The sequence below is a fragment of the Euprymna scolopes genome, chromosome 24 (genome assembly GCF_053919585.1).
Source record: "Euprymna scolopes isolate OS-2025 chromosome 24, ASM5391958v1, whole genome shotgun sequence".
Taxonomy (NCBI): Eukaryota; Metazoa; Mollusca; class Cephalopoda; order Sepiida; family Sepiolidae; genus Euprymna; species Euprymna scolopes.
This window is the reverse complement of record NC_136505.1, coordinates 65,936,920-65,955,953: the sequence shown is the minus strand read 5'-3', so window position 1 is coordinate 65,955,953 and position 19,034 is coordinate 65,936,920. Positions and strand designations below refer to the sequence as shown.

Genomic DNA, 19,034 nt, shown 5'->3' with positions numbered 1-19,034 from the left:
CGCTGCATTGGTGCTGCTTCGTCCTCCAGGTCAAGGTCCTTGCTTTCAGTGGCATGGTCTTCAGGAAGGAATGCTGCCATGACGGCACTCTTGTTGGACGCAATTTTGTGCAGTCTTAGGTTAGATTCAGCTAAGACAGATTTAGTTTTCTTCAGTAGGGAAATTGCGTCTTCGACGGTGGGAACGGACTTTAAGCCATCGTCTACATAAAAGTCTCGTTCCACGAATTCTCTAACAGCCTGGTCGGAGTCAGGGTGTCCTTGTTGCACTGACTGCCGAAGACAGTATGTCGCCACTGCTGGTGAAGGCCTGTTTCCGAACACATGGACGTTCATCTGGTATTCTGCGACAGCTTTGGTAGTGTCGTTGTCTTTGAACCAAAGGAATCGCAGGAAGTTCCTGTGCTCTTCCTTCACCCGGAAACAGTAGAACATTTGCTCTATGTCCGCCATAACCGCGACTAAGTCTTTTCGAAAACGCATCAGGACGCCTACTAGTGGATTGATAAGATCAGGCCCAGTCAATAAAGTATCGTTGAGCGATACCCCATTGTACTGCGCGCTGGAGTCAAACACCACTCTGATCTTTCCGGGCTTCTTGGGGTGGTATATTCCAAACATGGGAAGATACCATCTTTCCTCTTCAGTGGCTAGGGGAGGGGCAACCACAGCATGCTTATTTTTTAGCAACTTATCCATAAAGAGAATAAAATCGTTTCTCAACTGCGGTTTTTTGTCGAACTGTCGAGAAAGGGACAGAAGCCTGTTGATAGCCTGGTTTCTGTTGTTTGGGAGCCGTTGTCTTAAGGGTTTGAAAGGTAGTGGGGCTACCCAACTGTTGTCGGTGTCCCTTTTTAAATCTTGGTCCATGATCTCTAGGAATCTGAGATCCTCGACAGAGGGTGCTAGAGTTTCATCTTCCTTCGTGAGTTGGAATACTGAGTGACCCAACCTTTGATGTTCGGGCTGTTGTACCACAGCTAGAGGACCGTATGTTTCCTTAACGTGGATTAAGTTAGGGCATGGTTCAAAGGTAGAAGGGGAGCTTCTACAGAGAGTGTTAGTGAAGAAAACGCTCACCTTTCTGTTTCTCGTTCTACCGGGGCAGATATCGCCTACCACAATCCATCCCAGGTCCAGTTTTTGTGCGTGGGGAGCACCAGGTGGGCCGTTAATAGTCTTTCGCACCTTGTGAGCCTCAATCACATCTCGCCCCAGGAGTAGTAAGATGGGTGCCTCCGGATCCAGTGCAGGTACCTTGTTTGCGATGGCCGCTAAGTGAGGAAGATTTCGAAACACTTCATGTGTTGGTATCTCTGATCGGTTGTCCGGAATGTCGTTACACTCGATCAGAGTTGGCAGGGTGTAGGTGGCCTTTCCGTCGAGCGATTTCACACTGTAACCTAGGGCTCTCCTGCCTGATGCTTCCGTGGTTCCGGCGCAGGTCCTTAGGGTGTAGGTTGAAGTGGGGCTCTGGTCATTGAAATAGTCGAAGAGTTCGGAGCGAGCCAGGGATTTGTTGCTGTGCTCGTCAATCACAGCATACGCTTTGACTGATTTCTCTTGACCCCTTAGACATATGTTCACGAGGCAGATCTTTGAGCAGGACCGCCCGTTCAGTGCGTCTCCGCAGATCTGTGAACAGTTTGTCGATACATTTTCCCTCTCCCCGCCGTGCAACGGCAAGGGTTTGGTGTCGGTTCGTTGAGGTGTCGAATGTGGATGGATGGCAGTTGCGTGGTTGTCACTGCCACACTCTGAGCACTCAACGATGGCGTCGCATTCCTTAGCCGCATGCTTTGTGGTGGAACAACATCTGAAACAGATCCCATTTCGTCTGAGGATGTCTTTTCTTTCGGCCAAGGGTTTCTTCCTAAAGGCCCAGCAGTTTCGAAGAGGATGAGGTGTCTGGTGGATGGGGCAAAAGCGGTTGCAGTCCTTTGTGTTTACTTCGATCCTATGAACCGAGACTTGGTTCACTTTCTCTGGCCTTTGAAAGGGTTGGACGTCTCTCGTCCGGTAGAAGCTAGGATCCGTTCGGTCTTCCGCTTGCTGTCTTATGAACGCAGTAAAGGCGGAGAATGGGGGAAACGACACTTGGTGCTGTCGTTTGTATTTCGCACCATACGATGCCCACTTGTCTCCTATAGAGGGCGGAAGCTTGTCAACTATTGGCCAGATGCCATGGGCAGAGTCTAAAGCAGAAAGGCCGGGTAAATCTCCGCCTTCCTTGAGAGCTTCAACCTCGGCGAGCAGATCACTTAAGTCTCCGAGCTTTGTGTAGTCTCTCGTGATTTTAGGGAATGCTTCAAGTCTTTGGAAAATGGAGCTTTCGATGACTTCGACAGCTCCGTAGTACCTATCCAGCCTCCTCCATATCTCCGATAGTCCTCGTTCTGGTTGGTTAAAGTGTGCTGTCCTGAGTCTGTCGGCTTGGTCCGAGGAGTGTCTACCGAGCCACTTGACCAACATGTCTATCTCCTCCCGTGGGGAGATTTTCAGTCCTGAGATGGCATTAAGGAAGGAGTACTTCCAGGCCTTGTAGTCTTTCGGTTGGTCTGAGAATTTCCTTAGATTTGAGGAGAGTACTTCCCGACGAGCCATGTACAGTAACAGGTCCGAAGTTTGATTAGAGGGAGGAGGCTGATAGTGTTGCCCGAGAGGAGAGGGAACTGGTTTCTCCGACTGCTTCAGGGAGTTCTGGCTGATGATATAGTCGGCGGTGCGGGTGCGCTGCACGGCGTCTAGGGGGGTTGGGTCGAGCCTCGAGCCGGTTTTGTGGCTGCGAGAGGAGACAACCGAATCCTTGTCTCTGTTGGAGCCGGTGGCTGTGAGAGCCGCGTCTTTCCGGGCCTTTATTTTTTTTAGTTTAGTTTTTATTGCCACTTCTTTCGCCCTAATGCGCAGCATTTCGAGCTCCTCTTCCAGGTCTGCCTCACTGTCGATGAGGGCAAGATGAGCCTTGGTATTAGCACGTGTTGAAGTGGACGACTTGGTTGAGTGCGAAACTTCCGACCGCGTGTGGTAGGAAGGGGAGGCAGACATATTGTCCAAGGTCGGCAACGTGGAGAGAGTTTATAATCCGTATAAGTAGAAGGTCTGTTGCTACACTCATGTAGCCACGTGGTTGAGAATTCTGCTGCTCCGTGTCCGATAACCCACTCAATACAGGAACCAGAGATTTTTTTTACTGTTCTGCTCCTCGGCATTTATTCTTAGAAATTTTGCTTCAGCATCAGCGTTGATACATCGGCCGTCAGACTGAAGAAATCGTGCGTCAGGCAGGCAGTTTCAACTCAAATTAAATCGACATAACAACGTATTACGCTGAATATGTTTTATTAACTAGGTAAAAAAAATCTGAAACAAAACAAAAAAAATAAGGGAATTAAAATTTAGATAAACAAAAATAAAGTAGTAAATAAACATATATACATATAAGGCACTATACGCCATTGAACTGTGCCGAGATAACGACGGCATTATTTTGGAAGTTATTTACGACGTGGAGAAAAGAGAATATCGTAACTATTCCGTGCTTTCACCTAACAACACAGTGAAAGATTTCGTATTTAAAAAATAGCTTGGTTAAACAACGCTTAACCACGTGAAACAAATCTGTGCAAGCAAAGGAACAACTTTAAATAGACTAAAGAAATTACAACTTGGTTCAGCATGGACCAAAACAAAAAAAAGAAATGGAAATAAAGAAAAAACACGTAAAATAAAATAAACAAATAAATAAAATGAGTGACTAAAAATATTGTCCGGCAAATAGGGCAAAAGTGTAATGTTCTTTAAAAGGAATGACGGAGTCCAACGTACCTCGTGCTGTATGGGGGGGGGGCGATTGATCGGAGCGAGGAAAAACGCGTGCGATGCGTCTGAAGTCACATTAAAAAAGGGCTCACTTAGCCCTTCAAACCGGAAATCCCCACGAGATCTCGCAGATCACGAAAAGTGGGGAGGGAAGTGTCCGTATGAAAATAAATCTATATAAATATTTATTTGTCGCTTAAAGCACAATGTTTACCCGAAATAGACGGGCTGACAAGGCGATAAATAAAAAAAAAATAATATTCAAGAAAAAGGCTTGCACAGAAAAGTATTCACACGATACTCAGGCCTCTCTCCGGTGACGACCGACTGTGTCCCTCTCGCAAAAAACGCCCGGCCCAAAGACACAACAAATTCACTTGTGCATATAATAATATCCAAATGTATCCTTATATTGGCCGCCATTTATTCGTAGCTACTTTTTAAAGAAAGGATATCGCATACGACTGCTATATCACGTTTGCGCGTGTGACGCAGACATACAGACACAAATTGTAAAAGAGAAACAATAGAAAAATTATCGCACTTTTTTAACCTCGTCTTCGACAGGCAGGAGGCGACACTAATTTTTCCTTTTACTTCTCTTTCTGTCCACTTCCGTATTTTTTCTCTCGTTTACACTTTGACACGATGATGAACACACACGATTCGCGTCGCTCTAAAAAATACACCCACACGAAGAAGAAATTTCCGTGTATACACATGTGCAAATATTCGAGGTAAGCCTAACTTAATTTCACCATGAGAATTAATGGACTGCAATGAACAATTCCCCCCCACTCTTTATCTGTGCCTAAATCAAAACGTGGATTCCATGCACAAAGCTTCTTTCTCAGAACTGCACGCCTGTGGAACTCTGTTCCGTCTGCCTGCTTCCCACCTGACTACAACTTGGATGTCTTCAAGTCCAACGTTAACACATTCATAATGAACCGCCCTCTTAAGTAAACACTTCATAAAATCTCCACACTAACGTACTGTACTTGCAATAACCCTTATCCCTGAGTGGCTTCCGGGCCTTGATAAGTGGTGACCACGGTGTAAAAAAAAACAAAACAAAAAAAACAACTGAATGATCTTTCAACAATATTAAATTACATTACAGAATTATGCCTGATCACACGTGTACACATACATACATGCTCCTATGTTTTTTTCCATTGTTCATAATAAATATATTGTTTGTATATATGTAAATCGACCCAATGTTTTCTTATTTTAACGTCGGAGTCGAGAACACGCATATTTATCCTCTATAATCACCTAACTTGGAGAATGGTATAATAACATCAGAACAGATACTGTAATACCCCATCAAAATAGGAGGTAATGTATGGTAGGATAGTATCATAAACGAACGTATACTACACTGTATTTCAAAGAGGGAGGTAATGCCTGAGAATTGAAAGATAGTACATTATTTCCAATTAATATAAGTTAAACTGAACTGGGTATTAAAAGATGAAACATTATTAAGTTAATAGAAACAATGGTATTGTTTCGGTTTCTGGAAGATGCGTATGATATCAATAATGATTTCAATATCAATAATAGATAAATAGAACAATATCAATAATAGATAAATAGAACAATATCAATAATAACTAACTATCAATAAAATAATAGATAAATTGAATAATTGGCATCCATCGACGTGTGTAAAATATAAAATTAATCAGAGTTTCTTTTCGGGTTGAGTGCAATCGCTTTAATAGTAGATATTGTTCTGGTGAGCCCATGCGATAAACCAAGTAAATATTGACAACTATAATGACATCCTACACTTTGCGTCAAACACACTATACGATGATGATGTGACATTCAGTGTAACCGAATCTATAATCGAGGAAGTAACTCGTATCTGCGTGTGGGGACGTTTCTGAGGCGACTGTTACGCCCTCGGCACAGTAATCAGCTCCTCGGATGTTATATACGATAAAGCGATAGGTACATCCTCTTTGGATCAAGGTGTTGATATGACGTTTGCTACGCCTGTTAAACGGTTCTTCGAGTCTTCTGTCGAGTTATTGACATCATTATTGGCAGGGTTCATCTACTGAACAGTGCACGCTACATAAAATAAGTGAACAATTCATTTTCTTTTAGAAAAATAGAAATTTATTCTAATATTGGAGAAGTATTTTCAACTTGAGAGTTGAGACTCGTGACCTCTTGTCAACGGTGTTTCAATTTCAACTGATTATCTCTTTATCTCGTGATGACGAATACTACAAGGAAAGAAAAAACTAAATAGAAAGAGAAAGAGAGGGAGATAAATAGTTACATATTAAAAAAATAAACCAAAATAGCATTGTTTTATACAGGGTGACAAAAAAAAAACAAAAAAAACGGGCCCCAACTATAATTAGCCCCCGTTTCTTAGTATTTTATCCGAATGAAATGAAAATTTGGTCATAACTAGTTTATTATATTCAAAACATCACATCAAAACACTAGGGTCTTTGGCCTTTTTTTTTTTTCTCCGTTGACTGTAAAATGCCCAGAAAAACAATTGAATGTCCTCTGTTTTTTTTGGGGTCACCCTGTAAATCCTGGTGTCGACCAAGTAGATCTGACCTTTTACATCTGCCAATCCTGACTTGCTTTGGCACGGCTAAGATTTTAAAAAAGATCTGAGCTAAGATAAAATTTAATTGACAAACCGCTTGGAAGTCGCCATGTTTTTAATAACAGTTCCAAATGATACTTGTTTCTATGCGAGTACAAGAAAATACGGATAAAAGGCTTTTAAATGTAGGGAGCTGAAGGGCTCTCCAAAAAGGTCTTTTATTATTGTGTCAAATAAGACACGTCCAACGTTGACAGAAATGGACCAATGTTCTCTGATGATGACCGCCAGTTGAAGTTTGCAGTTATGAATTAAATTTTAATCGTCAGTTCCACTTTGCTGCATAATTGATGATACTTCATTGATGGCGTTACCAAATTGCATCTCAGATTTGCTTCAGCAAAACTTATATTTTACCTTAAAGAAACTCCGCCTGAACATATCTTTTTAAGTTAGAATTTCCAAACTAAGGTACGGTAACTTAAAGTCATCTTTCCGGTTTCAAATTCAACTCCATTTTGTAGAAATTTTCATCGATCGAGTGGAGTCAATGACCGTTGCAGAGGAGCAGGACTTTCTTAGAACGAACGTCCAAGAAACTGCTGTAACGGTCCTCGCATGATGGATTGAATCTCTCAAGGCACTATCTATTTATTTTATCCAATCCCTTCGAACCTTTCGTTCGGTAATGTAATAAAAAGAAGTCACGCGGATCTAAATCACAACTTGGGTTCCAAACTTTTGTTTTTACAAGAGAGTCACCGTTTTTCAAGGCCCGAAGGCCACTCAGTGATAAGGGTTAATGAGTATCAGCAGGTCGACCATTAACCACCAGTACATCTTACTCGGGGTTAGTAGTTAAAATTGGGTGGAATCTGATTATTAAAAGGGATGATTCAACGAAAACTTGTTTACGTTAGACTTGAAAACGAATATTTTGTAGACGGCGTGATAGCAGCCTATAGACAAAGTATTGTTCAGAATGAATGCGACTTTTATCGTCCAACAATAATGCCAAGACGGGATAGAATCACAATTGTGCCTCAAATGAAGATTCGAGACGGTGGCACGCCGCGGGCCACGATAATTTAGGATCCTTACTTAGCGGAAAGAACAAAACAGCTACAAGCAATAGTAAACCGAACGATCACGGTGAGCTGTTTATTCCACAAGTGCGGACAAGAATACGCATTTGCGTTGCGTAGAAAAGAGTATATAACATGTGAAAACAATGGTGACATCAGACAGCTCTTTCGTCTGCTTAAATCAGCGATAAATAACTTTTGCAGCTGAGTTACGCAATCATGTGGTCATCAATCATTATGATGGACTCGATTGTTGTATATATATATTATTTTTAAAATATAATTATCCACTGACACGTGTTTCGTCGTCTACGACTCATCAGAGTGGCTGAATATAGCGAGATTCGAAATCATATATATATATTTCACACACACACCCACACACTCGATTGTTAGTTAAAACATTACTAAAGTGCAATTACACCACAGCTTTCCTTCTGTCATGAAATCCCAGATCCTCAATAAATCCGAATATGGCTATAACCTATCTAGATCATCAGAAATCAGCTGTCAGCAGACGACGAAATTGTTTTCATTAATAGAAAAAACACAACATTTTTAATACTTTTTGCAAAAAATTGTTTTCAATCATAAGTGTTTCCATGAAAAATTGTTTTTCGTCGTTCCAAAAAAACTTATTTTATTTCGTCATTACAAAAAACTTTTTTATTGAAACTTTTCATGAAAAAAAATATAGACACATTTCATTAAAAAAAACAAACAAACAAAAAAGCTAGATATATTTCATAAAAAAAATGAAACAAACCTAAATATATTCTATGAAAAACTTTCATTTTCATGAAAAGAAAAACATTTGATTTTAATTCACAGGTGTTTCCATGTTTTCGCTTTTAAAAACGAAAGCAAAACATTATTCCTTTAAAATATTTTTTAAAACATTAATATACTTTTTTTTTTAGAAAAACACATTTTCATATAATTAAATGTACAGTAAGTCTTATCTTACTGTGCTAGTTTTGTTTTTAGCGTCTTAAATTTATCGTCTGGCATTATACGCGTCTGCTCTTTCTGACAACTTTTTCGACTGATTACCGTATACTGCCAGATTATGCCGACGCGACCTTGGGTTAAGTTTTGGTTAAAGTGCATCAAATACTGAATAATAACAGAACGTCTTGTAAAGCGGGATCCTCATGTAACAGAGTGTGTACCCACTTACGGCAGCAGCAGTGGCTGTATGTCAGCCAACGTATGCAAATGACCGAGCCGTGTGCGAGGTGATGTCACAGAGAGGTAGAAAGAAAGAAAAAAGATTATAAAAAAGAAGTAGACGTGTTCCACACGTGACGCGAGAGTGACAGGGAAAAACGTAGTCTAAATATGGCCGAGCAAAGATTACCACGTGTTTGAGACGTCAGAGTCGTGTTAAGCAGATTGGAGTACAAGAAAACTTTTGAACAAAAGGCAACGCGTTATTCTAGAAGTACGTGTAAATAAATGTATGTTGTTTCAACTGGAAAAAAGTAAGTCGAATTCTTTCCTTATCTTTGTTTCCTTTTATTTCGCTGCATACAACGTGTGGGTCTGGAGCAAAAGTCCTGTCATACTGGCTTCACCGAGTGATCCCTTAGTCTTCCGAAACTGAATAGCTACCCAAATATTCGAGTAATCTCGTTATTCATTCTTACTTAAAAATGTAAGATAACAAGCAATGCTAGAAAACTGATTTACCATCCTGATTTACATCGCTACTAATGTTAAGATAGCATCTTAAAATACATATATTTTCTAAATGAAGAAGAAAGAGAGAAATATTGACAGACACTTAAAATCTAAGATATGCTATTGATTTGCATCTCTATAGACAGACGGGTAGAAGAAAAAAAAGCTCACCAAACGGACAACCAATTAAATGGTAGAATTAAGAGATTTGACGAAAGCCTAAAATAATGGCAAAGAAAGCAATTACAATATATTTACTTTTCTGCTATTTTATTCGCTATGGAATACAAAAGACATTAATTTATTCAGTCATAAAATATTCATTATGGTTACTGCCATAAGTCACGACTAAAAATCATTTTATTTTTACCCGACAGAAATACTTTTTAAAAAGCATTTTTAATTTTTCAGTATGTGGATGAGAAATAACTTATTTAAAATATTCGAATTATAAAAGAAAAACATAATGGCCTACAAAAGAAAAAAAAAAACATTCAAAAAGGCAATTTAAAAAAAAAAATTCGCTCTGTTAAAATAATAACAGCACGATCATAGCATAAGGGTTGTAACAGTATTTATGCCCCACTCTGTACACACATATTAGCTATCCTGAATAGCTATTCTCTAGAATGTATTTAAATTTTTAATTTGTAAATACGTCTAAGTTATACGACCCTTTATATTAGGTTCAGCATGAACACGAAAAAAAAGTAAAGAACATTAATTTTTTTTTACTATAATAATAAGTTGTTGACTTAGCTGCTTTTTCCTGTTAGGTGTTTATGAAAAAGCTTAAGAAAACTTCCGAACCAGGTAATGCATTTAAAAAATAGGGGGGGGGGGCGGTCCAAAAGCAATACCTCCTATCTTTTTATTAAGCTTGAGTGAATCAGAGTAGATTACTTACTGCATTGTTATGATGACTGAACTTATGCTTTTATGATCTATAATTTTCATTTCTGTGTTGCAGATATTGACGGTGTGAAACCGTAGGAAATAACACATGTCTTGGATGTGAGTCAGTTTGGTCGAGTTTTTATTGTTGGTTTATCACTATATTTGTGTATAGTCTATATTTGTATACAATCTATATTTGTGTACAGTCTATATTTGTATCCAGTCTATATTTGTGTACAGTCTATATTTGTGTACAATCTATATTTGTATACAGTCTATATTTATGTACAGTCTATATTTGTGTACAGTCTATATTTGCATCCAGTCTATATTTGTGTACAGTCTATATTTGTATCCAGTCTATATTTGTGTACAGTCTATATTTGTATACAGTCTATATTTGTGTACAGTCTATATTTGTGTACAGTCTATATTTGTATACAGTCTATATTTGTGTACAGTCTATATTTGTATACAGTCTATATTTGTGTACAGTCTATATTTGTGTACAGTCTATATTTGTATCCAGTCTATATTTGTGTACAGTCTATATTTGTATACAGTCTATATTTGTGTACAGTCTATATTTGTGTACAGTCTATATTTGTATACAGTCTATATTTGTATACAGTCTATATTTGTGTACAGTCTATATTTGTGTACAGTCTATATTTGTGTACAGTCTATATTTGTGTGCAGTCTATATTTGTATCCAGTCTATATTTGTGTACAGTCTATATTTGTGTACAGTCTATATTTGTATACAGTCTATATTTGTGTACAGTCTATATTTGTGTACAGTCTATATTTGTATACAGTCTATATTTGTGTACAATCTATATTTGTATCCAGTCTATATTTGTGTACAGTCTATATTTGTGTACAGTCTATATTTGTATCCAGTCTATATTTGTGTACAGTCTATATTTGTGTATAGTCTATATTTGTGTACAGTCTATATTTGTATACAGTCTATATTTGTGTACAGTCTATATTTGTATCCAGTCTATATTTGTGTACAGTCTATATTTGTATCCAGTCTATATTTGTGTACAGTCTATATTTGTATACAGTCTATATTTGTGTACAGTCTATATTTGTGTACAGTCTATATTTGTATACAGTCTATATTTGTATACAGTCTATATTTGTGTACAGTCTATATTTGTGTACAGTCTATATTTGGGTACAGTCTATATTTGTATACAGTCTATATTTGTGTACAGTCTATATTTGTGTACAGTCTATATTTGTGTACAGTCTATATTTGTATACAGTCTATATTTGTATACAGTCTATATTTGTGTACAGTCTATATTTGTATACAGTCTATATTTGTATACAGTCTATATTTGTGTACAGTCTATATTTGTGTACAGTCTATATTTGTATACAGTCTATATTCGTGTACAGTCTATATTTGTGTACAGTCTATATTTGTATACAGTTTATATTTGTGTACAGTCTATATTTGTGTACAGTCTATATTTGTATACAGTCTATATTTGTGTACAGTCTATATTTGTGTACAGTCTATATTTGTATACAGTCTATATTTGTGTACAGTCTATATTTGTATACAGTCTATATTTGTATACAGTCTATATTTGTGTACAGTCTATATTTGTATACAGTCTATATTTGTATACAGTCTATATTTGTGTACAGTCTATATTTGTATACAGTCTATATTTGTGTACAGTCTATATTTGTGTACAGTCTATATTTGTGTACAGTCTATATTTGTATCCAGTCTATATTTGTGTACAGTCTATATTTATGTACAGTCTATATTTGTATACAGTCTATATTTGTATACAGTCTATATTTGTGTACAGTCTATATTTGTGTACAGTTTATATTTGTATACAGTCTATATTTGTATACAGTCTATATTTGTGTACAGTCTATATTTGTATACAGTCTATATTTGTGTACAGTCTATATTTGTATACAGTCTATATTTGTATACAGTCTATATTTGTGTACAGTCTATATTTGTATACAGTCTATATTTGTGTTCAGTCTATATTTGTGTACAGTCTAGTAGCAACATCGCTTGATCAATCGTCATCATATTTGCAAAACCATCCGTCCTTGATTAACTTAGAACTGATTTAATGTTAGGATATCTAGGCCAAAGATCAGTGTCATAGGAAAAGTGAAGACCATACTTAAGACACTATATTTAGTCATGTTTAGCGAGAATACTCTACTACACTCCCACATCTTTGACTTGACTTTGATCTTGAAATGGTTGATTATAGTCAGAATTTTTAGGAAATTTAATTTCCCGATTTTTTCATAAATTTCCTTTGAAAACAGTAATCGGTATTAAAATTTTTTAGTCCGATCAGTAAAGGATCTTTTGCGTCATCAACGTTTTCATAGTATAAGAGAAGCTTCCTCAAGCATGTCGAACCCCTAAAAAATCCCAAGAAGGGACCAGACCACACCTGTGAGCCAGACGGTTAGACAATTGCCGCCTCCCCCTTCTACTAACATGAGAATCTTTCTTTCTGGCTCTTCCTCTCCCGTGTTTCAGAAGAACCCTCGCTCTAATTGAAAACAGTCGATCGCATGAAAACTGGAATTCGATGATCCGAATTTGCTTTGACAAATGAGACTATAAAACTGACTCAACCATCTGTAGATGTAGAGAGGAGGACCAGATGATGCAACACTGGCTTATCTGCCCTCAACTGCCTAATCGGTGCAACTTAAAAGATATTGCAGAATACAACAATAGTTCAAAGGATTGCACAGGAAAGTGGAAACTGTTGTAGTACCACATGCTTCAAAGATACGCAAAGAAGAAGAAGAAGAAGAAGAAGAAGGCCATAACTTCATAGTCTATGGAGCACAAAGACCCAACTAAGACTTTGGCCAAATCTTACGTTGAGAGGCGACCTTATGCAATCTTACGACGGACTTATAATCTTTATCTCCGTAATATATAACATTACTTGGCCAAATAAATCTTGCACGTATTCTTTCCTCTTGCCAGTTAATACAGTTCGAAACCATATTTTGATCAAAACTAAATCACTTTGAACCAATGTTGTTTTTTCTATTATATTGTTAACTATTTCATCATTTAGACTTATGCGAGATTCGAACTTACGTACTGAAATCGTAAAAACTACTATCTTACTAATGTATACCTCATTTATTCCTTTTTGGCAACAAATAATATGTTTCTATTTGCATTCGAAAAAATAAACATTTTATTGTACATTGATATAAACAATTCATTGTTTAAGTGTAGATGCATTTTATGTGATCATAATCAGTTTACCTATTTATTTAATGCGTGACTTTTTGTTAGAAACAAAAGAACAATAAATTAAGCCAACACGCCAAATTTTACGTAGAGATGAGGAAAAACGATGCGGTAGGAATAAAGTCAACATCAGCGTTTCATGGCAGCTATGGCCTCCAGGACCATGGCATGTACTTCTGTAGCATACTTTTCTAATACACATTTGTTAATTATAATTAGGTGTTTGTTTTGCTTATTACCGGCCTGCAAAGTGAAATCATTTAGAATGTTGATTTATACAAAATATAGTATACCATTTTTTTACATCCCGAATTAAAGACTTAGATATAATCTTACGACTCACCTCCAATTATAAACGTTTCATACCAATCCATGCCTTAATAAGACGAAATGCTGTGGGTTCACAGAAGGTATATCACGCCAGCCATCTCCCGGGCGGTCCAATAAGCACACGATCTCAAGACCCCTACCATTTTGGCGTTCAACATATACCTAAACAAACGAAAACATTGTTAAAAAAAAAATAAAACATATTTAACAAATGTTATTTAACTTGTAAAAACAGAGCAAATAAAAATAAGGATATTATACAAAAGAATAATAATGGTATAGTTGCTTAATTGATATCCAAGAAAATATAAGTACTTACGTCATTAACACTTCCGAAAGTGGCAAGCGAGCAGCTTTTTTTTTTTTTTTTACTAAATATACAAAGTGACTGTTTTTTTTTGCATGTGTGTAGTTTACGGACAGTGCTGAAATAATAAGGTTATTATTTGGACAGCCATTCAGAACTCGGAAAGGGGAGCTATGTTAGAAAGCCATTGCTAACATAAGGAAAGAGGGGGTTGTTAACGATATGACAGGATAGGCCATTTATACTTTCTCCGTTCGTAGTCGAAACTGCTTACGTCATGTCTACGTAACGCATGCAAAACTTAGGGTATCTATTAAGCAAACTCACTAAATATTACACTTAAGAATTAAGAAGTAAGAATTATTTGATCTGTCAGTTTTGAATAGGTCAGCTGGTAGAGATTCAGCAATACTCCCAAGAATCAAACTGTTGCACACCGGGACGATGACAACGTGGTAGTGTCAGTGATATTCCCTTTGGAATTTTGATACCAGACACGGACACACATGGCGGACACTTATGACATCTTGCGGTATTAGGACCGCAACTTGGCTAACAGGATTATGATAGAAATGAAGGAGGATGCATCACTTTTTCGTACTATGGTCATGGTAATCTGTGCCCCAGTTGGACGTGGAACATAGCAAAGAAAAATAACAACGTTGCTTTTTGCGCATGTGCAACAGTCATTCATTTGTGTATCCTGCGCTCAAACATTCCCGACTTTGTATGCGATTGCTGATTTTTCCGTGTCAACTGAACATGCATTTTCACTTTTGAAAATCAAACATACAACTGCGACTAACGTGGAGCTTTTCATGCAGAACACGTCGGTTGGTGACGATCTTCTTGAGGTCTGTGTAAAAGTTTAGTTATTTAAAAAAAACACCACCACCGCAATAACAACAACAACAACAACAATCATAACAACAGCAGTAGATACAGGTGACTTCCTATGTTTGTAACTACCTAATCACATGTTTCTATTTGCTTACGAATAGACAAACTTCCAAAGCTCCATATGTTTTTAATAGCATATCGATTTTTCGGCACTTATATAACGTATTATACATGGCCGACTTATAACTTTGCAGAAATTATGAACACAGTCAAACGTTTATGGCGCTGGAAAATCGCTGTTAATTTTCAATTATGGCGCTTTAATTAAAGGTTATAGAACTAGTGTGGGCGAAATCATCTTATCAGTACAACAGACCAACGTCCGATATTTATAAAACACTAGAAGAATACCCGCCTCAGGATAGAAGAATTTGATTCCCGGACAGAAAAGGTTTTACCACTTTTATGCCTCTTTACAAGATTAAAATCAAGATATAATGATGCTAGACCTTATATCTAGAATTATTATTCTAATGTTGATTAAAATCCATGACATGATTTTTGTTACAGAAAACACCTAAAATTTACAGTTTAAGCTTAATGAGTTTAAAGAAGAAACTGACTATATGAGAATATTGTATGGTATCAAATTCAATGCAAATGAATATCTCCTTAAATTTTAATGAAGAAACTGAAATTCGATGAATGTTTATTAATAAAATCTCACAAAAATCGGAGTATCAGAATTTTCACGAACGGCTTCCACTCTAATTTTACCCCTTTTTGAATGAAACTTAACTAAATACAGCATACATTACGATCCCTTGCACCTAGCAGCTGTGTTTCAGAATTCATAATATTGGGTTCATTAGCTTAGACGTGAATCCTATGCATATGATATAACCACATAGACATAACATTATATTGATAAAAATATTAATTCATTACATTACAGCAAAATGTATCCAAAAGTGATGTAAGTACGGATGCACCAAAATGCGACTTATGTACTCATAATGGAATATATAATATTGCCTTGTAAGAAGGTTGGACTTAAATAGCATTCAAGTTGAAACCATTACACTTTTATTCTGACTCGTGAATTTTTATGTTTTTTTTTTTTTGCTTTACCATATCATTACGACCATAAAGTCTACTTTGCTTTGTTACAGTTTATTAAAACAAAGGAAATACGCCCTTCCGCCCGAACCAATGCGAATACGAAAACATTTTAATATTATCACAGATAAATCAAAATCAAGACAAGGGAAGTAAATAATATTTTTAATTGAAGAATATAAGAAGAGTTGTTTCCTTTAATTTTATTTATTTACTAGCATGGGTGCCCGGCGTTGGCCGGGTGTTTAGTGGTGCGGGTTGAGCAAAAAAAATAAGTGGTAGTAGGAAGGTAGGCTCGAACCCGTACCGCCAAGGAGGAAAAGAACGGGGGAAAACCTGTCGTCTTTGCTTTTACAAATATCGCCAAATCGGAAGTGACGTAGGTTTAAATTAAGGCTTGAAAATCGAAAAGGGGGGACGAATTTCGAAAATATCGGCGAAAAAAGTCAAGGGTAAAGAAATTAATTAATCTCTGGCCGAAAACGGATTAAATTTTTTTCCCAAATCCCAGTACCCTGTATACCAAATCTCGAGTCTGTACACTTAAAATTGACAGAGTTATTGCGTATGGAGATGTACACACACCGACACACACAGACACAGACACACATATACACAGACACGTTCACTTTTATAGATATACTAGCATTTCAGCCCGGCGTTGCCCGGATTTTTGGAGGTGTATGTCAAACAAAATAAAAACAAAAAAAAACAGTCATTTTTTTAACTTTGATCTCTTAAAACTTATTGTTTTGGGCTCAAATGAAGTTATTAAATTAGATCTATGTCCAAAGGACCTATATCTAAAATTTCAAGTTTTTAGACCCAAAATTGTCGGAGGAGTTTGGTAGAGTTGTCAAAGGTCAAATCGTTGAACTTTGACCCCTTAACAGCTAGATTTCTGGCCGAAAACCGATCATATCGATTTTCCCAAATCTCAGTACCCTGTGTATCTAATTTCGAATCTGTAGACTTAAAATTGACAGAGTTATTGCGTAGGGAAATGTACACACACACACACACACACACAAACACGTTTACTTTTATAGATAAACTAGCATGGATGCCCGGCGTTCCCGGGTATTTGGAACAAAAAATGTTGAGCAAAAAAAATGTTGAGCAAAAAAAAAAAAGCGGTCAATTTTTTTTAACTTTGACCCCTATTATGACCCCTCCATATTTATTGTTTTGGGCTCAAATCAAGTTATCAAGTTAGATTCATGTCCAAAATTTAAATTGTTTAGACCCAAAATTGTCGGAGGAGTTTGGTAGAGTTCTCAAAGGTCAAATCGTTGAACTTTGACCCCTTAACAACCAAATTTCTGGCCGAAAACCGATCACATAGATTTTCCCAAATCTCCGTACCCTGTATATCAAATTTCGAGTCTGTAGACTGAAAATTAACAGAGTTATTGCGAAGGAAAATGTACACAGGCACACACACAGACACACACACACACAGGCACTCAGACACACACACACAGACACACACACACAGATATTTTCTCTTTTATACATATATAGATAGATTTTTCTGTATAAGTTAAAAATGCAGATAAATAAAAATTGAAAGTAAAATGCTTTCATTGCATTCCGGGCAATTCTGGATAGATACATCTAGTTAAATCATAAAATATTACGAACACATATGTGTTGGATTCAATTCGAATTAAAAGAAAATAAATATAAAGAAGTATTTTTGTATTTGCGTTCGATTTTACAGTGTTTTTCCCAATCGTCTCCTTAGAGTTAGGGCTATTATAGGGGTTAATGAAGGGCATGTTGTATGTTTACATCTCGCGTAAATATTTAATGATTGAGTTATTTATATTTTTATTCGAAATACTTGTATATCACAAGGGAGACCGATTCTTCCATCTCCGCAGATTATCCAAAATGTCGGTTTCTAATAATTGGAATTCTTTTTGTGTAGGCGACACGTATCTGTAATTCGTTTTCTCTCACGTTCTCTCTCGTTGCAGTCGTCATTTTCTTTTTCTCCTTTCTTTTTCTTCTTTTAAGTAAAATTTATCACTATATCATTATCGTCATTGATAAAGAACAGCACAAATTTATTTAGGTTTAAATAGTCTATTTTGTATTTTATCTTTTCTTTGCAATATGCATGTATACACGCAAAATATCCCAAACTCATCCATCACAGGTTATCCTCGACTCCCCAAGCTAATAGAATATGGACCAGTTCTAAGAGGACCACTCTCCCTGGCCTTTGTCTTCGCTCCCTGGAAAAGGGTTAGTCTGTTGCTCTTACTGGGCATTGTCGACATAGCTTCCCCGTAATATTTTTGCAAGCTTTCCCTAGAGCGCTGGCCCTTAAGTTCCACTTTCCAATCCTTATCATTCTACCGTGGGAGGGAGATAAATAACTCATCTATCATGGGGCAGGGAGCAGTTATTCCCAAACCTGATTGCTCTCTCTGCCAATTTAGTAAAAAGAGAATGATCTGATGTGCCGATTCACCACGTTTTACTAATGACTTCCTGTCTAGACACGTAAACATATCTCAACTTCTATTCGACAATTCTAGCCTCTTCTTAATTGTATGCTTACGTGAAAGTTTCCCATTCTAACTATATTTTTACATACTTGCATCTGAATAATTCTGCACTAGTGTTCGATTCGTATATACAGCGAAAAATATATGACGTTTGTTGTATAACTAGACGTATCGTTATTGCCACATTTGTTTTTAGCTTAGTTGCTTAAAGTAAAATCGCAAATCCCCAAAATATAAGATAAAATAATAACGTTTATAAGTTTACGTGTTAAAATACACTGGAGAGAATTGAATGCCTACTAGACACCAACCTCGGGTGTCTTCTGTCTCTCTGTACAGGGGTTTACTATGGACTCTGGTATGAGGATACTTTCAATTTTTAATTAAAAGTAAACCCTGACCAAATATTCGAATTTAAATGCAAATGAAAAATAAAACTAAATCATCAAACTGGCAGGATGTCTATAAGGATAAAAAGATCCCCTCAGCATTGCTAAGCACTGGGTCACATGAGGAAAATAACGGTGCACCTTCTCCTTGTGATGTTTCCACAAATGAAAACACTA

The 19,034-nt window shown here is 37.0% G+C and overlaps 1 long non-coding RNA gene across 6 annotated transcripts in view; it reads right to left on the bottom strand.

The window, feature by feature from the left end:
• The window catches only part of LOC145246755 (uncharacterized), an 86,897-nt gene that overhangs the window by 7,342 nt on the left and 60,521 nt on the right, over nt 1-19,034 (bottom strand). For all 6 annotated transcript variants that reach the window (XR_013863162.1, XR_013863161.1, XR_013863163.1 and 3 more), the window contains exon 2: nt 13,697-13,845. This is a non-coding gene — a long non-coding RNA (uncharacterized LOC145246755). The remainder of the gene's footprint in view (nt 1-13,696; nt 13,846-19,034) is intronic.